General features: G+C 37.4%; 1 protein-coding gene across 1 annotated transcript in view; it reads right to left on the bottom strand.

Moving 5' to 3' along the window:
• tcerg1l (transcription elongation regulator 1 like) overlaps window positions 1-21,812 on the bottom strand; it is a 207,376-nt gene that overhangs the window by 148,209 nt on the left and 37,355 nt on the right. The gene's annotated exons all lie outside the window — the stretch shown is intronic.

The raw sequence follows: 21,812 nt of genomic DNA, 5'->3' as shown, positions 1-21,812 counted from the left end.
ACAGCAGCTCAGTGCAATTAGGCATGTAGACATGGTCAAGACGACCAGTTGCAGTTTAAACCGACCATCATAATGGGGAAGAAAATTTAATTAAGTGACTTTGAACGTGGCATGGCCGTTGGTGACAGACGGGCTGGTCTGTATTTTTCAGAAACTGCTGATCTACTGCAATTTTCACACACAACCATCTCTAGGGTTTACAGAGAATGGTCCAAAAAAGAGAAATCCAGTGATCGTCAGTTCTGTTGGTGCAAATAGTCACTTTAGAATTATAAGGTTCTATCTGACATTTTTTTTGTCAAAATTTAGTTATTCACATATTCTTATTAAATAACTAATTTACATTATGGGATTTTTTTTATAAGTTGTTTACAATTTAAGACTTTTTATTAAAAAAAAACTAATTTTACACACATACTGTACTGTTTGCTATGGAATAGAAAAACTTTAACGCTCATTATCTCAAAATCATTCAGAATGCAGACAGAACCTTTAAATTCCAAGGTGACGAAATGCCTTGTTGATACCAGAGGTCAGAGGAGAATGGCCAGACTGGTTGGAGCTAATAGAAAGGCAACAGTAACTCAATTAAGCACTCGCTACAATCGAGGTATGCAGAAGAGCATCTCTGAACACACAACACATTGAACCTTGAGGCGGATGGGCTACAGCAGCAGAAGACCACACCGGGTACCACTTCTGTCAGCTAAGAACAGGAAATTGAGGCTACAATTCACACAGGCTCACCAAAATTGGACAATAGAAGATTGGAGAAATGTTGCCTGATCTGATGGATTTCGATTTATGCTGCAAAATTCGGATGGTAGGGTCAGAATTTGGCATCAACGACATGAAAGCATGGATCCATCCTGCCTTGTATCAATGGTTCAGGCTGGTGGCAGTGGTGTATGTAAGGGATATTTTCTTGCCACACTACAACTCAGTACTAGTAAGATGTACCTAAAAAAGTGGCCGGTGAGTGTATATTCATTCATTTATTTATCATAGTATCTAAGTTTATAGTAGAAATCATTAGAAATTATTATTCCAGATCTTTCTGAGATAAAGGGAAAACAGGAAAATATAATCCTGCTTCACAACCAACCAACCTTCCTTACTGTATATATTTTTAAAGCAACGCTGGTCCCTTAATAGTCACCTATAGATGAACTAACACACACATGTCCTCTTCTCATCGCCAGTGTTTTCGGTGTCTGCCTCCACTGAACGAGGAAAATGCTATTTAACGAAACCTTGAAGAGATCTTTGGAGAGAGCAGGCGGGGTGTTTCTTCCACGCTGAGCAGCTGAAACACTTTATCTAATGGTACTGAGTGGGCGGATCAGAGCCAACCAGAGCAGTTCCATGCACATGTAGCGCACTGGAAATCAGGCCACCGGGGAATATATCATATGGAGCCGATCCAGCACAACCACTCATGCCCATACTGGATAACGCTTCATGTGAAGGGAAAAACAACTGAGGGTTTGAGTCTGGGTAACACTTCAGATTACAGCCTGCAATTTACATGTAAACCCAATTAACAGCTTAAATGTTTTGTAATAACAGTTTAGCTTTACACTGTAAAGAAAATCTATAAAATGCATGATAAAAAATGGCAGCTGTAGAAAATTTGCCAGAAATTTACTATGAAAACAGGGTAGAAACTATATAATATACAGTTGAAGTCACAGGTATTATCCCACTTGTGATTACTTTTTTTTTTTTTTTTTTCCCCAAATGATGTTTAACAGAGCAAGGAAATTTTCACAGTATGTCTGATAATATTTTTTCTTCAGTAGAAAGTCCTATTTGTTTTATTTTGGCAAGAATAAAATAGTTTTTTAACTTGTTTATAAACATTTTAAATCAATATTATTAGCCCCTTTAAGCAATTTTTTTGATTGTTTATAGAACAAACCATCATTATACAATCACTTGCCAAATAACCCTAACTTGCCTAATTAACCTAGTTAAGCCTTTAAATGTCACTTTAAGCTGAACACTAGTATCTTGAAAAATATCTATTCAAATATTATGTGCTGTTTTAACGGAGGCCAACTAGTAAGTGCTGTGCAGGTAAACCACACTCCTTTTAATTCAGCAGGGCTAATAATTCTGACTTCAACCATATAATATAATTTGGTCCCACTTTATATTAAGTGGCCTTAACTAATATGTACTTACATAGCAACTAATAGTTTGTTACAATGTACTTATTGTGTAAATACATGTATTTACTTTGTACTTATGCTTGATTAAATACATGTATGTAATTACATCTGTAACTAACTTTTGTAATTACATTTGTAAATACACTGTTGACCATCCCTTACACCTTAACCCACCCTTAAACCTACCCATACCACCAAACCTGTCCAGAACCCAACCTCTATCCCAACTCAAAAGCAACACAAGTGTTCTCAAATACATTATAAACACAGTAAGTACATTGCATTTATTTTTTTGAGGTAAGTACATAGTAGTTAAGGACACTTAATATAAAGTGGGACCTATAATTTTTGTAATAATAGTTTAAAAAAAAACGACATTTAGAAAATTTACAGTAAAAAATTGGCAGTGAGGGTTGCCAGAACTTTGCTGTTAAAAATAGACAGTGGCGGATTTAGGCATGAGCAATATGGGCGATCGCCCAGGGCGGCATTTTGTTTAGGGCGGCACGGGGAGACGGTGCAAAAAAAAAAAAAAAGTATCCAGTATCAATCAACTGTGAACCAGTAAAAGCTTAGAGATAGGATTTACTTTACGAAAGTGTATTAATCAAGAGTGGTAAACCCAGAATAAAGATGTTAGGGGCCATTCACATTTGGCGTCTTTTGCACACACAAGTTCGTTATTCTTTATGTGCACTCGAAACAATGCTGGTCAAAACAAATTAAAGCATGTGCGCAGAAAACCATTCCTGTGTGCCTCAGACACGTTGCTCCTGCTCTCGGTGTGAATCCCAGTTTACATGCATGTCAATAAAATACACGCCTCTCCTGAGCTGTGAAACCAGAATAACAGCCTTTTATGTAGAGGTGGATGAGACTTAATAACAGTATTTCTTAGCCATCATTTCGGTCTAAGACAACAGATAATGCTATAAAACATTTTTTTTTTTTTTTATGTTGTATAGAATTATCCTAATTACTACTCCTGCAGAAGATTTTGTAAGTGATCTCAGTATATCACTACAGTTGTGTCGTTACATCGTTTTTCCAGTTACATTTAGGAATGATTTCTGTTATTTAATTAGAATAATAACTGTATAATAATTATATGAATAATTCATTCATTCATTTTCTTTTCGGCTTAGTCCCTTTATTATTCTGGGGTCGCCACAGCGGAATGAACTGCCAACTTATCCAGCATATGTTTTATGCAGCGCATGCCCTTCCAGCTGCACCCCTTCACTGGGAAACATCCATACGCATTCATTTACACACACACACTACAGACCATTTAGCCTACCCAATTCAGCTGTACCACATGTCTTTGGACAGTAGGGGAAACCGGAGCACGCAAACGCAGGGAGAACTTGCAAAACTCCACACAGAATCGCCAATTGACCCAGCCGAGGCTCGAACTAGCTACCTTTTTGCTGTGAGGCGACAGCACTACGCCACTGTGTGGTCCTATATTAATAATAATTATTATTTTATTTATAACAATATGAATAAATTATTATATTTATTGAAAACAAATAATTATAATGAAATGTATTTAAATTATTTATTTAAAATTTAAATATTTGAAGTATACATAAAGTCAACCTCATAGTGTCTTTATTTCTTGGGGGATGGGGAGGGGGTATATTTGGGGTGGTTTGCCCAGGGTGCCATTTAAGCTAGAACTATCACTGAAAATAGGGTAGAAAGCGTATAATGTATATTTTTGTAATAATAGTCATATGAGGACACTGCATGGCAAAGTTAAGGATCTAAATGCAGGAATCGTCTAACAGTCAATGGCCGGAACGGGAACAAACAGGCACATGCAGAGAAATCCAGAGCTTGGTCATAAACAGGTGAATGGTCAGTTTAGGCGGTAAACAACAGAAGCAAAGGAACAAAGCAAGGGTCAAACACAGCAAGGGAACGCTTCATAATGCTCACAATACAGATAAACAAGACTCAGCCTAGAAGTGCGTGTGCGTGCTGTGTAAATAGTCATCGTAATCATATATTTTGGCTGTGTGTATGTAATAAGTGGAAAACAGAAACTGATGTGTGCGAGGTGCATGCTGGGAGTTGCAGTTTGTTAATGTGGTGTTTGTGTAGTTCCCAAGTGATACACTGCCGCTAGATCGCTGGTGATCATAACAAGTTTAAGTTGTTGCTTTTTGAGTAATGAAATTACTTTTCAATAGATTAATTTGAAATTTATTTTAATTCAATTGTTTATGATGTTATTAGTATCTCATTTTTAATTACTCGTTTGAAATAATAACATACCCAACACAGCTTACATGTACATTTGAAGGCAAAATAATTAGCCCTCTTGTAAAATTCATTCTTTTATTTTCCTTCAGCTTAGTCCCTTATTTATCAGGGGTTACCACAGCAGAACGAACCCAAAGGAAACCCACACCAACACAGGGAGAACATGCAAACTCCACGCAGAAATGCCAACTGGCCCAACCGGGACTCGAACCAGTGACCTTCTTGCTGTGAGGCAACAGTGCTAACTATTGAGCCACCATGACACCTTCCCGTAAAATTATATTTTAAAAAAATATATGTTTAACTAAAAGAAGAGTGTTTCAACACATTACACATAATAGATTTATCAACTTTGCCATGGTGACTAGATAATATTGCGCTAGTTATTTTGCAGGATAGTGTTCAGCCTAAAGGCTTAACTAGGTTAATTAGGTTAACAAGCTTAAATTAGGAAGAAAAAAAAAGGAAATACTGTGAAACATGTTCAGTTAAAATCACTTAGAAAATAATGACAACAGGGCTCATTTTGCCTTCATGCTGTAAACATCCTGGTTGCCTTAAAATTTTAAGGTAAATCAAATCAATCTTTTGGTCCATTGAACTTATATTATGGTAAACTGACTTGTGTAACTTGTAAAATTAAGTTAGAACATTATTAACTTAGTTTAATAAGTTACAATGAATTGAAAGTGTATGCTGTCATCACCAGTTGTTAATAAACAACACATTTATTGATTATTTTTTGCATCAAATTAATTGCTTTACTGTATGTTCAATCCACTTCCAGTACATTTGTAAAAACTGATAAGTTGACTTAATTTTAATTGTGTGGATCTCAACTTTTTTTTTTTTTTTTTTTACAGTGTACATACCTTATAGATTGACTGTTATATAAAAAATATGCAGTAAATTTTGTTTACTAATTACTTTGTGAGCTGTAATCCAAAGCATTACTTCAGTCTGTCATCTGACAATGTATGGGGACTGTGAATTAAACTCCACTAACCTGGAAAGTAGTGATAAATGCGTATCTAAGCGCTTCACTTAAGCCCGCAGCCGCTGGAGATGAAGTGACAGAATCACAGATCACATAAACAATGCAGCGCTCATCAACAAGTGCTCTCCGTGGACACATGTGAAACAGAAACCTTGAATTATACATCTTTCACATGAGAATCAAACCCTCAAACGTAACACCGGGTTCAGAAAACAACACTCATGTTATATATCTATATAAATATATATAAATCATCTTTCTTTATTTTGTTTCTGGGCGCTGGATCTTGACAGGTTTAACAAAGAGAGAGAAACGCTATAAATACTGCGGTGGCCAAAGGCTGCAGGAATGAGGACATTTTCCTCCGTCTCAAGGGGAGCAATTATTGTTGTGCTCCTATGAAGTGTCCTCAAACATGCTTACAGTTTATACTTTTACAAGTTACGCTTGAACCTCAGCCTGAGTTTGTTTTGACATCTCAGACATGGACTACACTATATATGCAGATTAACATGATGTCTGATTCTTCAAGTTAGTTATGAGCGGTCTTGGGTTAACTAACAATTTTGGTTTTGTTCCAGTATGCTGCTTTAACACTGGAACTAGCAGAATATTAGATGTACCATAGTGGTCCCAGATGGGACCATCTCGTTGCAAAGAAACAAGCTCAGGGCTCCCATTGATTTAGCGTTACAACAGTTTTTGATGTTATAATATGTTATATTGTTGGAGCAATGTGTTAATAAAGTTATTACTTCCTAATGTTAAAATAGCATTGTATTGTTGGAGCAATGTGCTAATAAAGTTCCATATGAGTAAACAGTGGATTCACGTTTATTAATATTATTATTATTATTATTATTATTTCAAGCCCCCAGTCCGCAGTTAGAAAAAGGTTGGGGACCACTGATATATAGGACGTCATTTATGTCAGGACATATTTACATTCAAAGCTTCTATTGTGGTAAAATTAAGCTTTGAATTTTTGTTGTTGTCATATTTAATCAAGTAATTGCCCAGAAAATACAATCTTTTTGGTAATACTGAAAAAAATATATACATTAGATTTACATATATATATATATATATATATATATATATATATATATATATATATATATATATATATATATATATATATATATATATATATATATATATGGTAACACTTTACATAAGGTTCATTAGTTAATGCATTTACTAACATGAACTAATCATGAACAACACATGTACAGCATTTATTAATCATAATTGAACATTTACTAATGCATTATTAACATCCAAGTCCATGCTTGTTGACATTAGTTAATGCACCATGTGTTAACATGATCTAACAATTAACTACTGTATTTTCATTAACTAACATTAAATAACATGAACAAATACAGTAGTAAATGTATTGTTCATTGTTTGTTCATGTAAATAAATGCATTAATTAACATTAACTAATGAACCTTATTGTAAAGTGTGACCGTATATATATATATATATATATATATATATATATATATATATATATATATATATATATATATATATATATATATATATATATGGGCTGAATTTAAACAAATTAAATTGAGTAATGTTAAACTTAATTTGTTTAAATTTAGCCCACATAAATTATTTGCCATCACTTAAAAACATTTCTAAATCCAATAAGTCATTTTTTACAGTGTAGAATTGTGTAATTAGGCTACTAGAATGTCTGCAAAATGTCGTGCTTTACTTTCATTTTCACATTCACCAGCAGAGGAGAAGAGAAGGGCACTGAATATGCTGTTTTGACAGAGATGTCTGAATAAAAGTTATGTTTTTGCCATTAGAAAGGTATGTTTTTTGTTCGCAGGATTGTATTCAAAGTCACAGGGGAAAGTAGCAAATGCTGAAAAGCATACAGTAATCTTGACCGCTCTAGAGCTTGGGAACGTCTATAAATATAGTTGAAACCAGAAGTTTACATACACTCTAAAAAAAGGAACATAACCATTTTTTTTTTAAATGTCTGATGGTAAATCATACTAAACATTTACTATCTTAGGTATGTTACTTATTTACATAATAATGAGATTTTTTATTTTGTTTTTTTAAAGATTTTTGTGTTAATTTTTACACAGTCAAAAGTTGGCATACATTTCTTTGGTATTTTTTTTAGCTTTGCTTTTGAACTGTATAACTTTGGTCAAATGTTTTGGGTGTCCTTCCACAAGCTTTGCACAATAGTTTGAAGGAATTTTGTCCCATCCCTCCTGACAGAATTGGTTTAACCAAGTCAGATTTGTAGGATGTCTTGCTCGCTTAAGCTTTTTCAACTCTGCCAACAAATTTTCTATAGGATTGACATCAGGGCTTTGTGATGGCCACTCCAAAACATTCACTCTGTTGTCCTTAAAGCACATTTTAACTAATTTGGCAGTATGTTTAGGGTCTGATGTCTTTAGATGTTGCTTCAGTATTTCTACATAATGTTCTTTCTTCATAATGCCAACTTTGCTGTGAATTAGACCAGTCCCTCCTGCTGCCAAACAGCCCCACAACATGATGCTGCCGCCCCCATGCTTTACAGTTGGGATGGTGCTCCTAGGCTTGAAAGCTTTCACCTTTGTCCTCCGAATGTAACACTGGTCATTATGGCCAGTTCAACAGTTCAATCTTAGTTCCATCAGACCACAGGACATGTCTCCAAAAATTAATCTTTTTCCCAGTGTAATTTAGCAAATTGTAATCTGGCTTTTTTTTAATTATTATTATTATTTTTTGTTTGTTTATTTATTTATTTATTTTTTTGACTCTGGCTTGTTGATTTTCCCATGTTATCACACAAGGAAGCAGTGTGTTTGAGGTTTTCCTTAAATACTATTCTGCAGTTGCATCCTAAATTAATTCAAATGTTGTCAACAAGCCAATCAGAAACTTCCAAAACTTAGACAAAATCATCTGCGCTTTTTCAGAGGCATAATAATCTTATTGTTTGTGAACTTGACTTTTAAGAAAAGTTATAACAATTTCTCAAAAAATATCTCTCATTATTCTGCTATTAAGCATAACAGAAACAAATGTGATAATCCTAACTTACTAAAAGAGAAAAAGTTTGGTCACATTAACATCTGATCTTTTTATGGTTATGTGCCTTTTTATACAGTGTATACAGTGGTTTCAACTGTATATACACTAGATATCGCATAGACGCTGAGCAATACTGCCACCATATTTGTACAGTGCTCCCAAGACAAAAGTCATTCAACTGCACTTAGTAAAGACCAAAACCAATCTGGAGATGCTGGACTTTTGAGCTTTGTTCAGGTGTAGTAACGAGCAAACAAAGCATAAATGCAGAAAATTTTATGGGTAAGATTTCATTTGTTATTAACTTTTGTGCTCAAGTCACTTTATTAATCATAATGCCGTCACTTATCAAACATAACAACAATCTGCTGTGCCTGAAACCTGTATTATTGTTGGCTTATAAGGGTGCCTGATAGCATACCAGTGCCTGCGCCTTAATGTGCATACTCTCCACCCTAAATTGTTGTATATTACAATTGTTATACTATTTAATTTACAAAGGTAGATATGCACATTGAGACGCAGGGTTATCGATGTTTCACACAAATCGTTCATAATGGAGATTTTGCAGGTTAGAGATCACCTAGCTTGAATTTTGCACCACATCAAACTGCAAAACTTGAAGCTCGAGCTTGTTTTCGCGGTTCCATTCACATGTGTATGAATTAGTGCTGTCAAATGATAAAAAAAAAACTAACTAATTAATCGCACTTTTTTAAAAAATTAATCGCGATTAATGGCATTTAAAAGACTGAAACTTGTAATTTTGGCTATTCGAATGTAAAATAATGTAAACGCAAGACAAATACTATTTAAATTCAAAATATAATTCATTATTAGAATTTTTTTTAACTTGTAACACAGATTTCTTCATGTAAACAACAAACCCACAATAAACCATCAAGACCCTGGCTTGACAGCCATATTTATTACAGAAATAAAAACACAGGCATGTTAATGACATTTAAATTTCAAAACAATCAATGCCAATAAAGAAAACATTGATTTCCATGTTGGATTCTAAGTGGACTGCAAAAAAAATGCCAAAATACAGGCATTGCAGATATGGAAAATTAAAAATTATAGTAATAATACTAATAATAATAAAAGTATTGAATACAAACAATTGTACTAATTGCAGGGCTGGACTGGGACAAAATAATCGCCCTTGAATATGTTCACAAACTCCCATTCTATAAAAGCACAAAAGCCATATATAGGAAATAACGAGAGTTGACAAATAAAAAACTTAAATGTTTTTTTTTATTATTATAATAAAATTATAATCCATACTGGAAATGTGGGTGCCTGTGTGTTTTGAGGGAGCCTAATAAATAATGAACATGACAAAAACTGCCTGCTGACGCACACAGTTAATGTTAATTAATAAAATAAAGATAAATAATAAAAGCAATGTGCCAGAGACCTTTAAAAATGTTTAACTCAACAATGAAACATCAAACATAGCTAAAAGATTTTACATTGTCAATCAAATGAACTTAAACAATTGAAAAATGCAACAAATATTTGTTTGAGCCTGAACTACAAAACTAATTGTTAAAAAAAAAAAAAAGTTGCTTAAGTTGCACACTTGTTTGGTCATTGTTAGGACTGCGTTGTTTTGTTTCTATGTGTTTGATTTTGATTCTAGATTGGGGGCAAGCCTTCAGCGCACCTGATGCTGGTCAGCGCCCTTATTTAAACCCCAGCAGAGAGTTTGTCGGGGCCGCTGTCCATTCACTTGGCAGTTGGCCAGAGCCGCGCTCCTATTTGGGCATTATGCTTTGTTTCGCATCCATACACTATCACTGACAACATTTACCGCATCCATATGTTTGCATTTCACACTGATTGAACATGCTGATACTGATATTTTTTATTATATAATTTAAATTGAGTTAATTAAATCTTCTTTTTGATTATACTTCTCCTTGTCGTCTCCCTTATTATGTTACATCCCTGAGCCAGGTGTAACAGTCATGTATAAAAATCATAACCATATTGTTTAAATATTATTGTCACTATAAGCCTACATCATGCTGACGATCAAAAACACAATGTCATGATATCTCATGCGATTGTCTTCTGACCGAGTGCATCTTAAAATACATGAATGACACTCCTTATAGAGCTTGAGAAGCAGACATTCTTTATCATTTGTAAAATAAAGACTTGCAGGTTAAGGAAACATCATATGAGGAAGTTGCCGCGGGCCATGGAGCAGATTAAAAGAAAAAAAAAGAAAAAAAAAGTATATTCATATGGACAGATAGGTAACTAGATAGAATAGACAGGAATATAATGACCTGTGCTCCGCTGCATGCTGCTAAGTGCAGACGCAAAAGGCAAGTGCCTGGCTGCTCTCCGCTTCTGCTCTCCCGCTGCCGCACGTGAGAAACAGGTGTGACTCTTGGCTATTTTACCAAATACACCCCTACAGTACACAGAGCCCAACATGGTAGTTTGTGATTGGGTCAGCCCAATGTCAATAAAGAAAAGAACCAATGGGCTGCAGATTATGTCACAAGGCCGCTCTGTCCGGAAAAGAAACATCTTACTTTCACTTAGGGAGAAAAACATGACAGTCTGCAACTGCGTTAGTTGCTTTAATTTTTTTTAACGCGTTAATTATTTCAATTTAATTTTGACAGCACTAGTATGAATGCAAGTCTATAGGGCGAAAAGTCCAATGTGACCCCAGCTTAATTCTAAAACAAACTAGTGGAAAGTAAAATACAGTAGCAGAAAAATGTCAGAATTCTTCAGTGATGGACCGATGCATGCTGGACTTTGACACTGGACAAATGAAACTAGAGGGAGTGTGAAAAGAGTTTTAAGAAAAAGTCACATACTTTCAGAATAGCTTATTTTCTGAAAGCCCACAGGGCCAAAAGTGCCAATAGTTGCAGAAACACCCCTATATATATATGTGTGTGTGTGTGTGTGTGTCTCCATGTGTGTGTGTGTGTCCGAGTGTGACGTGTTTCAAGCAATCTCTCCCAGTCTCTCTCAGGGGGTCTCGTTTCAGAGAAATTGAGCAGAAAGATTCAGGCCAAGACAAGGCTAAATGTAGCGGGAGTGTTGAGCCGTCTGTCCTGCTGCGGAGCTGAAATGGCGAGTGATTGCACTTATGAAACTTTCGGCCACTTACGTGTGCTTCAGACGACACTGCCATCATCTCGTTTGACAGAGAGCCTCGGTGTCTCTCACACACCGCTGTCCTCCCTCTGTTCCCTCATTTACCTGGTTAACAAAACAGCTACTTCACAGCCTGAAAAAATGGCTGAATTATGCTGTCTGTGTCTCTGCAGACTCCTCTGGTGAGATAATAGCACTGAGCACCTCTTTTCCGTGTAAAAGTGGATTGACGGAAGTTGCCGGAAGAAGAGATTTCAGTGGTAATTGATGAAGTTTGCTGAGTGTAAAGTTTTGGCGGGAACACAACAATTTTGGTAAACATGGATTCCAAGTCAAAATGAAATCAAAACAGGGTTTGTTTACTTCCATAAAGGAAATGTTCACAGGTAAATGTGTGTGCTCTCTGGACGTGCGCCTCATTTTTGCGTTTGGATTTAAAAGTGTATTGACGGAAGATGCCATAAGAGCTTTCAATGGTAATTATAATTGTTTGCGGAGTGTAAAGTTTTGGCGAGAACACAACAATTTTGGTAAACATGGTTTCAAAGTCCAGATGAAATCAAATCTTGTTTGTTTACTTCCATAAAGGAGAAGCTCACAGGTAAATATGTGTGCCCTTTGGATGTGCTCCTCTTTTTGTGTTTGTGTAAAAGTGGAATGACGAAAGTTGCCAGAAGAAGACCTTTCAATGGTGATTGATGAAGATTGTTGAGTGTGAAACTTTTGCGGGAAAACGATCATTTCGGCAAACATGGTTTCCAAGTAAATATCAAAACCAGGTTTGTTTACTTTTGTGTGACATTTTGGCGGGAATGTGACAATTTTGGTTAACATGGTTTCGAAGTCAAGATGGAATCAAAAACCAGGTTTCTTTACTTCCTAAAGTAAGGAAACGTTCACAGGTAAATGTGTGTGCTCTCTGAATGTGCTACTCATTTTTGCGTTGCAGTGTAAAAAGTGGATTGATGGAAGTTGCCAGAAGAAGAGATTTCAGTGGTAATTGATGAGGTTTGCTGAGTGTAAAGTTTTGGCGGGAACACAACAATTTTGGTAAACATGGTTTCCAAGTCAAGATGAAATCGAAACAGAGTTTGTTTACTTCCATAACGGAAATGTTCCCAGGCAAATGTGTGTGCTCCCTGGAAATGCGCTGCTTTTTTGCATTATGATCTAAAATCGGATTGATGGAAGTTCCCGGAAGAGCTTTCAGCAGTAATTACTAATGTTTGCTGAGTGTGAAGTTTTGGCGGGGACATGACAATTTTGGTATGCATGGTTTCAAAGTCAAGATGAAATCAAAGCTTGTTTGTTTACTTCCATAAAGGAGAAGCTCACAGGTAAATGTGTGTGACTTCTGAATGTGCTCCTCATTTTTGTGTTTCATTGTAAAAGTGGATTGATAAAAATTGGTTAAAGACTGCAATGGTGATTGATGAAGTTTGTTGAGTGTAAAATTTTGTTGAGAACACAATCATTTTGGCAAACATGGTTTCGAAGTCAAGATGGAATCAAAAACAGGGTTTGTTTACTTCCATAATGGAAAAGTTCGCAGGTTTCGCGTTTTGGTGTAAAAGTGGATTGACAGAAGTTGCCGGAAGAAGAGCTTTCACCAAGAATTGATGAAGTTTTAACATTTTATGTGTCATCCGGTTTAACAACTCATCTGTCTTTCGGATGAGATGTCAAACCGAGGTCCTGACCCTCTGTGGTCATTAAAAATCCTATGGCACTTCTCGTAAAGAGTAGAGGTCTAACCCGGGTGTCCTGGCCAAATTTCATCCATGGTATTTACCCATCAGTGCCTCCCAATCATCCCCATCCATGGAATTGACTATTCTCTAAGCCACACCCAAAAAAACTGCCAATCATGGCTTAGCAACCATAACTATGCGCAGGAGGTCTGTCAAGCTTTCGAGCGAGAGTAACAAGCCAAAGCGTTATGCATATGGATTGTGCAAATCTGATACCTGCTATCCTAAAAGTTTGGATGGGGTGGTGGAATTTTTTCCCTTTACAAAACCTAAAACCCAGTGAAAGAAATGCTAGTGTGGATCAAGCTCTGTGAGGGATGCTAAAAGAGCAGGGCTAAGTGGGTTTTGTTTTCGATATTCCTGACACATTCAGTGATAGACGGCAATAACTCACACATCTCTTACCGTAAAAAGATCTAAACTGTGTTTCCTACAAAAATACAAAGCAGTTTATGTTTCCCGGCTGTCATTTTCTTTTTTTCCCCCACTCGATATTATGAGCACTGAACTGTTTAAGCCTTTGCTATAGTAGTCACTAATAGCAATCGTATTTCCATCTGTTTGAAGCTAGGAATATTTGGATTACATATCAGCAGAACAAAACCGAGATGTGATCACAATCTGAGCACTTGCGTTCAATATACTTCACCCGCAGCTGTTTTTCAGTAATTTATATCCCTCATGTCCCTCATGTCTGCTTTTATATTTGGTGTCTGATTAATATTTATTCATTCATTTTCTTGTCAGCTTAGTCCTATTCACTAATCCGGGTTCGCCACAGCGTAATGAACCGCCAACTATTCCAACAAGTTTTTACGCAGCGGATGCCCTACCAGCCGCAACCCATCTCTGGAAAACATCCACACACACATTCACATACACACTCATAAACTACAGACAATTTAGCCTACCCAATTCACCTGTACTGCATGTCTTTGGACTGTGGGGGAAACCGGAGCACCCGGAGGAAACCCACGCAGGCAGAACATGCAAACTCCACACAGACACGCCAACTGAGCCAAGGATCGAACCAGCGACTTTCTTGCTGTGAGGCGACAGCACTACCTACTGCGCCACTGCTTCGCCCCAGAAAGGTAACAGAAACGCCTAACGTGGGGCTCGAACCAATGACCCTGAGATTAAGAGTCTCATGCTCTACCTGACTGAGCTAGCGAGGCTGGTGGATTAATATTTGCTAGGGAAAATCTATTCGTTCACTTCTGCTATTTATACTTTTATTTGCATTTTAATTTATTTATTTTTTCAACTTAACTGCAAAATTAGAATAGATACTGGATAAAGAGCACAAACATACTGACAGTTACAGCTACTGTCCATTATTATGTGTCAATGCTATATTTCATTGCACAACAATTAATCTATCAGACTTTTTGGCTAAAAAAGGAGAAATCACGGTTTAATTAGTTATTATTAGATTATTTTAAAGTTTCACCTTTTCTGCTGTGCATGTACGAAGCTGTTGAATGGTTAGCGTATGAGGCAGCAAGGCTTAAGCTTCAATTTTGATTGAATTATTTTCTAATCAGTTGCGGATTATGTTGTGAATATACCCCTGTAATGCATACTGCAGTCCTTTCCTGTCCGGCTTTCTCAGATATCTCACCTGTTTGCCAAAAATGACTAATTATATCCCTGGGAATGTCTGACATCGGTGCATACGTAGTGTAATAGACGTGCCAGGCACGAAAGCTTGACAGGCGTAGCAACAGTAACTAAGGAGGGCGGGGCTTAGCGAAGAGTCAATTGGCTCTATCTAGTGTTTCTGCAATCTACCTATAGCTGGTTGTGTGGTGAGGTCACTGGCGCTGTTGTCCTGTGGCTGGTGTCAGATCATACAAGTGGATGCTGCACACTGGTGAAGGTTTGGAGAGCCACCCCCCCCCTCATGATTTTGAAGCCCTTTTTGGTGTATGGCCACACACGATCAATGCGCTATAGTACACATCACATTATATTAGAAGCTCGAAGTTGTCAAGATGGAATCATTTCTGTATGTGTGACTCAATTTTGTGTTTTGGTGTAAAAGTGGACTGACAGCAGGGGTCATATAGAGCACCGGCATTTCAATCTGGCCTACCACAGTGAATCTGGTCTGACCCCCCACCCCCCTGCCCCTCTATATTTAACAATGGCTCTATCAGCCCCACCCCCCTACCGCACTTACCGATCACTCAAACCCGACACAGAAATTGGGGAAAAATATGCAGGCTAATAATTCAGACTTCAACTGTACATACATGGGTTGCTTTAAATCTAATACCTTTTCCCCTTTTTCTACCTCTAAAATGACTCCGATCAGCCAAATGATTATGTCACAAAATAAACCTCTCTGTCATACACCTCTGATTAGAGTTCTAATAACAGTAATAGTAGGTAATGTAATGACTGTCATTGAACTCGCTGCTCACTCCTCTGCTTCCTCTGACAGATCTCAACTTTTCCATTGACAGAGGCTTAATAATTCCTCAGAGACTGCACACGGTTGTTTACCCATATATGATCCTTTGTAACTATACATTTTTAATGTTGACCACTTATGTTCATCAAAATCAACAAATGACAAATAAACTGAAATATTAGTTTAACAGTGCACAAAGTCATTTTCGATCGCAACTGCTTTTCAGATGTTCCAGCTCAGCCTTTCATTCTGTCTTTGGCACTCAGGTTGCTTTTTGAGTAATTTAAAACAAAATGGAGTCAGCTTTTGTGGCCAAGGTGGAGGTTTGAACTCTGCTGGAATATGAACAGGTGCTATGATGTGCTCACTAGACATTGTGTTAGTTGGCTGATTTGTTTTAATGAGGGCACATAAATATCAGACCAAATTAAACTCTCTTTGTATTGTATTATCCATCCATCCATCCATCCATCCATCCATCCAATGATTGTTTTCTCTGTCACTATAGAGTTAAAGTACTTAGATATTTGTCTGTCTTTATTTCTGTTTGTATTTTGCTGTCAGACATTGTTTTCTTCCCCTTCATCCATCGATCCGTCCATCCATCCATTGTTCTATATATCTATCATTCCATCTGTTTTTTATCCATTCATACATCAGTCTAAATATCTATCATTTCATCTGTTCATCCATCATCCATCCATTTTTCCATATATCTATCAATCCATCTGTTCATAAATCCATCCCTCCAAACATCAATCTATCATTTCATCCATCCATCCATCCATCCATCCATCCATCTATTAATTCATCCATCCATCATCCATCTAAATATTTATCATTTCAACTGTTCATTTATATAGCTATCCATCATTAAATATATCCATCTATCCATCCATCCATACATCCATCCATCATCCATCCATCCATACATCCATCCATTGTTTTATATATTTATGATTCCATCTGTTTATTTATCCATCTATCCATTAGTCTAAATATATATTACTTCATCTGTTCATTTATGTATCAATCATTCTTCATCTATCTTTCTATCAATCCATCCATCCATACATCCATTATCTATAATTCCATCTGCTCAGTCATCCATTCATCCATCCATCCATCCATCCATCCATCCATCCATCCATCCATCCATCCATCTATCTATCATTACATCTGTTCAGTAATCAATCTATCCACCCATCCATCTATATATATATATATATATATATATTATTCCATCTGTTCATTTATATATCCATCATCCATCCATCCATCGTTCTGTCTATCTATTATTACATGTGTTCATTAATCAATCCATCTATCAATCTATATTTCTATCATTCCACTTATCCATCAATTCGTTGTTCTCTATATATTTTATTTAATCTGTTCGTTCATTTATCCATCCATCATTCTTTCCTTCCTTCCTTCCTACTTTCATTAATCATTCTATCTATCTGCCATTCCATCCAAATATCCAACTATCATTTTCTTTCTTTCTTTCTTTCTTTCTTTCTTTCTTTCTTTCTTTCTTTCTTTCTTTCTTTCTTTCTTTCTTTCTTTCTTTCTTTCTTTCTTTCTTTCATCAGCCCACAATCTAAAAGTCACAAATCTGCTATAAAGTCAAACTGAACAGAATCTCATCAAAATGTTTCACATAAATCAAGAATTGCTCCATCTGTCTATTTTTACTCTCAAGTAAAGGTTTTAAAGAAAACATCTGTTAGCGTACTGCAATTAAACACCATTAAGAGCACCATAATGTCTCTTGGGCTACAAAAGAGCAAACTACAACCAATTTAATTCCTATGGGCTTGGCTGACATGCAATATGGTTTGCCAATATGGGTTGTTTAAGACACTCAACAGATTGTGCCCTTAAAATGCCCTATAAAACTCTTTTAAAGACCTCCCTGAAAGTCACTTTTGTTATAGTTTAAGACCCTGGAAAATCACAAACAGAACTGTTGACTTCCACATTGAGTAATTAGTATTCACAGATAGTCTGCAGTGGAAGCATATCAGACAAATCAATGTTTCTTGTTTCAAATGTGGGAAGGATTGTGTTTGAACTTTTTGGAGTCATTTGTGACTATTGCTCTGCTGTGGATCATCAACACAGCTTAAATAAACAGTTTCTTACACATTATTGTTCTAGTCAAGTTTTTATGATGCTTTAAATAATGTAGATTCACTTTAGGGATTGTTCATTCATTCATTATTCTTTGGCTTAGTCCCTTATTTATCAGGGATCGCCACTGTGGAATGAACCGCCAACTATTCTATGTTTTACGCAGCAGATGCCCTTCCAGCCTCAACGCAGTCTTCCTCCAGCCTCAATACACACACACTCATAGACTATGGCTAATTTAGCTCACCTAGTTCACTTATAGTGAAATGTCTTTGGACCCAGCTATGACTCAAACCGGCAACCTTTTTGCTGTGAAGCAACAGTGCTAACTACTGAGCCACCATGCTGCCAGCTTTAACTATTAATAGGTGAGTAATAAAAGTCAGATAAGAATATGTCATAATTAAAAACAGAACCAGGCAACATTAAATATAAGGCAAACTTTCAATTTGATAAACATTGAACTCTCTTGATTAACCCTAAAGTCTTGATATTTTAAAGTTACTTCAGTTATGTCAGTTCTTGGAACAAAGTTCAGTAAACCTAGAGTATTTTAAGCATGAACACAAAATACATTCTCAACATAATTCAAAGTCACCATGAAAACCAAAGCCAAATAGCAGCATGTCAGATGTTGTCATCATCGTCTTGTTTAATTAGGGACCGAGCACCGAAACGGTGCGTAGGCCCTATTGGAATTGCTCCGTTTATTATTATTAGGGACCGAGCACCGAAACGGTGCGTAGGCCCTATTGGAATTGCTCCGTTTATTATTATTATTATTATTATTATTCTCCTGCGAAATGAATCGCGGTTTTGAGGGGCTAAACATGCCCGAAAACTCACGCAACTTTGCACACGCCTCAGAAGTGGCGAAAATTTACGTTTGTTATGGGTTTTGGAAGTGGGCGTGGCAAAATGACTCGACAGCGCCACCTAGAAAAATTAAACGGACGAGCCCCCGATCCACGAATCACGCACATGCACGAAAATTGGCACACACCTCAAACATGCCAAAACATACGAAAAAGTCTCTTGGAGCCATATCTCAAACCCAACAGGAAGTCGGATATTTTTAACTTCCTGCGGCGAAAAAGTGGCGTTTTTGCCATTTCCAGGCGTTGTATTTTAACGAACTCCTCCTAGGGATTTTATCCGATCGACACCAAAATTGGCTTTTGTCATCTAAAGGCCTTGGCGATGTTAAATTGCGAAGCTTTAGAGTTTTCGTCGATGGGCGTGTCCGTGGCGGCCTCGCAAAGTTTAACGATTCGCCACAAAACAGGAAGTCGTTATAACTCAGGCATGCATTATCCGATCTGCCTCAAAATTCACACGTTTAATAACAGTCCTGACCTAAACACGTTTACATGCCAATATCCAGATACAGTTACAGCGCCACCTGCTGGCCACAGGAAATGACCTGTTTTACAGAGTAACAAACTCCTCCCACAAATTTTATCGTATCAGCACCAAAATTGGGTAGTGTTATCTAAAAGCTCTAGCAATGATATATTGTGAAGATCTAGAGTTTTCGGAGAGGGGCGTGTCCGTGGCGGCATGACAAACCTAAACGCTTCGCCATTGACCAGGAAGGCTTTATAACTCAACCACACAATGTCCGATCTGCCTGAAACTTCACATGGTTGATAAAAGTCCTCTCCTGAACACATCCACATAACAATATTGAAGTGGGCGTGGCAAATAGACTCGACAGCGCCACCTACCAAAATTAATCGGACGAGCCCCTGATATACGAATCACACACATGCACGAAAATTGGCACACACCTCAAACATGCCAAAACATAGGAAAAAGTCTCTTGGAGCTATATCTCAAACTCAACAGGAAGTCAGATATTTTTAACTTCCTGCTGTAAAAAAGTGGCATTTTTGCCATTTCAAGGCGTTGTATTTTAACGAACTCCTCCTAGGGACTTTATCCGATCAACATCAAAATTTGGTTTTGTCATCTAAAGGCATTGGCGATGTTAAATTGCGAAGATCTAGAGTTTTCGGAGAGGGGCGTGTCCGTGGCGGCATGACAAACCTCAACGCTTCGCCATTGACCAGGAAGTCCTTATAACTCAACCACACAATCTCTGATCTGCCTGAAACTTCACATGGTTGATAAAATTCCTCTCCTAAACACATCCACATAACAATATTGAGTCAGTCATAGCGCCACCTGCTGGCAACCGGAAGTTTGGCTTATAACTCAGCCACACAATGTTTGACCTGCCTGAAAATTCACATGGTTTATTAAAATCCTCTCCTGAAGACATCTACATGCCAATATTGAGTCAAAGTCATAGCGCCACCTGCTGGCAATAGGAAGTTACTTATAACTCAGCCAAACAATGTTCGATCTGCCTGAAAAATTACATGGTTGATAAAATTTATCTCCTAAAGACATCTACATGCCAATATTGACTCACAGTCTTAGCGCAACCTGCTGACAGGAGGAAGTTTGGCATAAATCTGTGATTTTCTCAGATTTTTTACATATACATTGGCTTAAATTAATATTGTTCGCTGTTCTCTGTCATCCTGAGGCCACTGGGCGGCGGTGAGCCCGGGTGCGAGGTCCCTATCATCGCTGCTTGCAGCTTTAATTCTTCTTCTTCTTCTTCTTCCGCGGAATGAATCGCGGTTTTGAGGGGCTAAACATGCCCGAAAACTCACGAAACTTTGCACACGCCTCAGAAGTGGCGAAAATTTACGTTTGTTATGGGCTTCGGAAGTGGGCGTGGCAAAATGACTCGACAGCGCCACCTAGAAAAATTAAACTGACGAGCCCCCGATCTACGAATCACGCACATGCACGAAAATTGGCACACACCTCAAACACACCAAAACATACGAAAAAGTCTCTTGGAGCCATATCTCAAACCCAACAGGAAGTCGGATATTTTTAACTTCCTGCGGCGAAAAAGTGGCGTTTTTGCCATTTCCAGGCGTTGTATTTTAACGAACTCCTCCTAGGGATTTTATCCGATCGACACCAAAATTGGGTTTTGTCATCTAAAGGCCTTGGCGATGTTAAATTGCGAAGCTTTAGAGTTTTCGTCGATGGGCGTGTCCGTGGCGGCCTCGCAAACTTTGACGATTCGCCACAAAACAGGAAGTCGTTATAACTCAGGCATGCATTATCCGATCTGCCTCAAAATTCACACGTTTGATAAGAGTCCTGACCTGAACACGTTTACATGCCAATATCCAGATACAGAAATAGCGCCACCTACTGGCCACAGGAAATGACATGTTTTACACTGTAACAAACTCCTCCCACAAATTTTATGGTATCAGCACCAAAATTGAATGGTGTCATCTGAAAGCTCTAGCGATGATATATTGTAAAGATCTAGAGTTTTTGCAGAGGGGCGTGTCCGTGGCGGCATGACAAACCTCAACGATTCGCCAAGGAACGGGAAGTCCTCATAACTCAACCACACAAAGTCTGATCAGCCTGAAACTTCATATGGTTGATATAGGTCATCTCTTGAACACATCCACATAACAATATTGAAGTGGACGTGGCAAAATGACTCGACAGCGCCACCTAGAAAAATATAACGGACAAGCCCCTGATCTACGAATCACGCACATGCGTGAAAATTGGCACACACCTCAAACACGCCAAAACATACGAAAAAGTCTCTTGGAGCCATATCTCAAACCCAACAGGAAGTCGGATATTTTTAACTTCCTGCTGCAAATAAGTGGCATTTTTGCCATTTCCTGGCGTTGTATCTTAACGAACTCCTCCTAGGGATTTTATGCTATCGACACCAAAATTGGGTTTTGTCATCTAAAGGCCTTGGCGATGTTAAATTGCGGAGCTTTATAGTTTTTGTCGAT

Source organism: Danio rerio, chromosome 12 (genome assembly GCF_049306965.1).
Source record: "Danio rerio strain Tuebingen ecotype United States chromosome 12, GRCz12tu, whole genome shotgun sequence".
Taxonomy (NCBI): Eukaryota; Metazoa; Chordata; class Actinopteri; order Cypriniformes; family Danionidae; genus Danio; species Danio rerio.
Note: the sequence above shows the minus strand (reverse complement) of the source record. Positions and strands in the feature narration are given on the sequence as shown.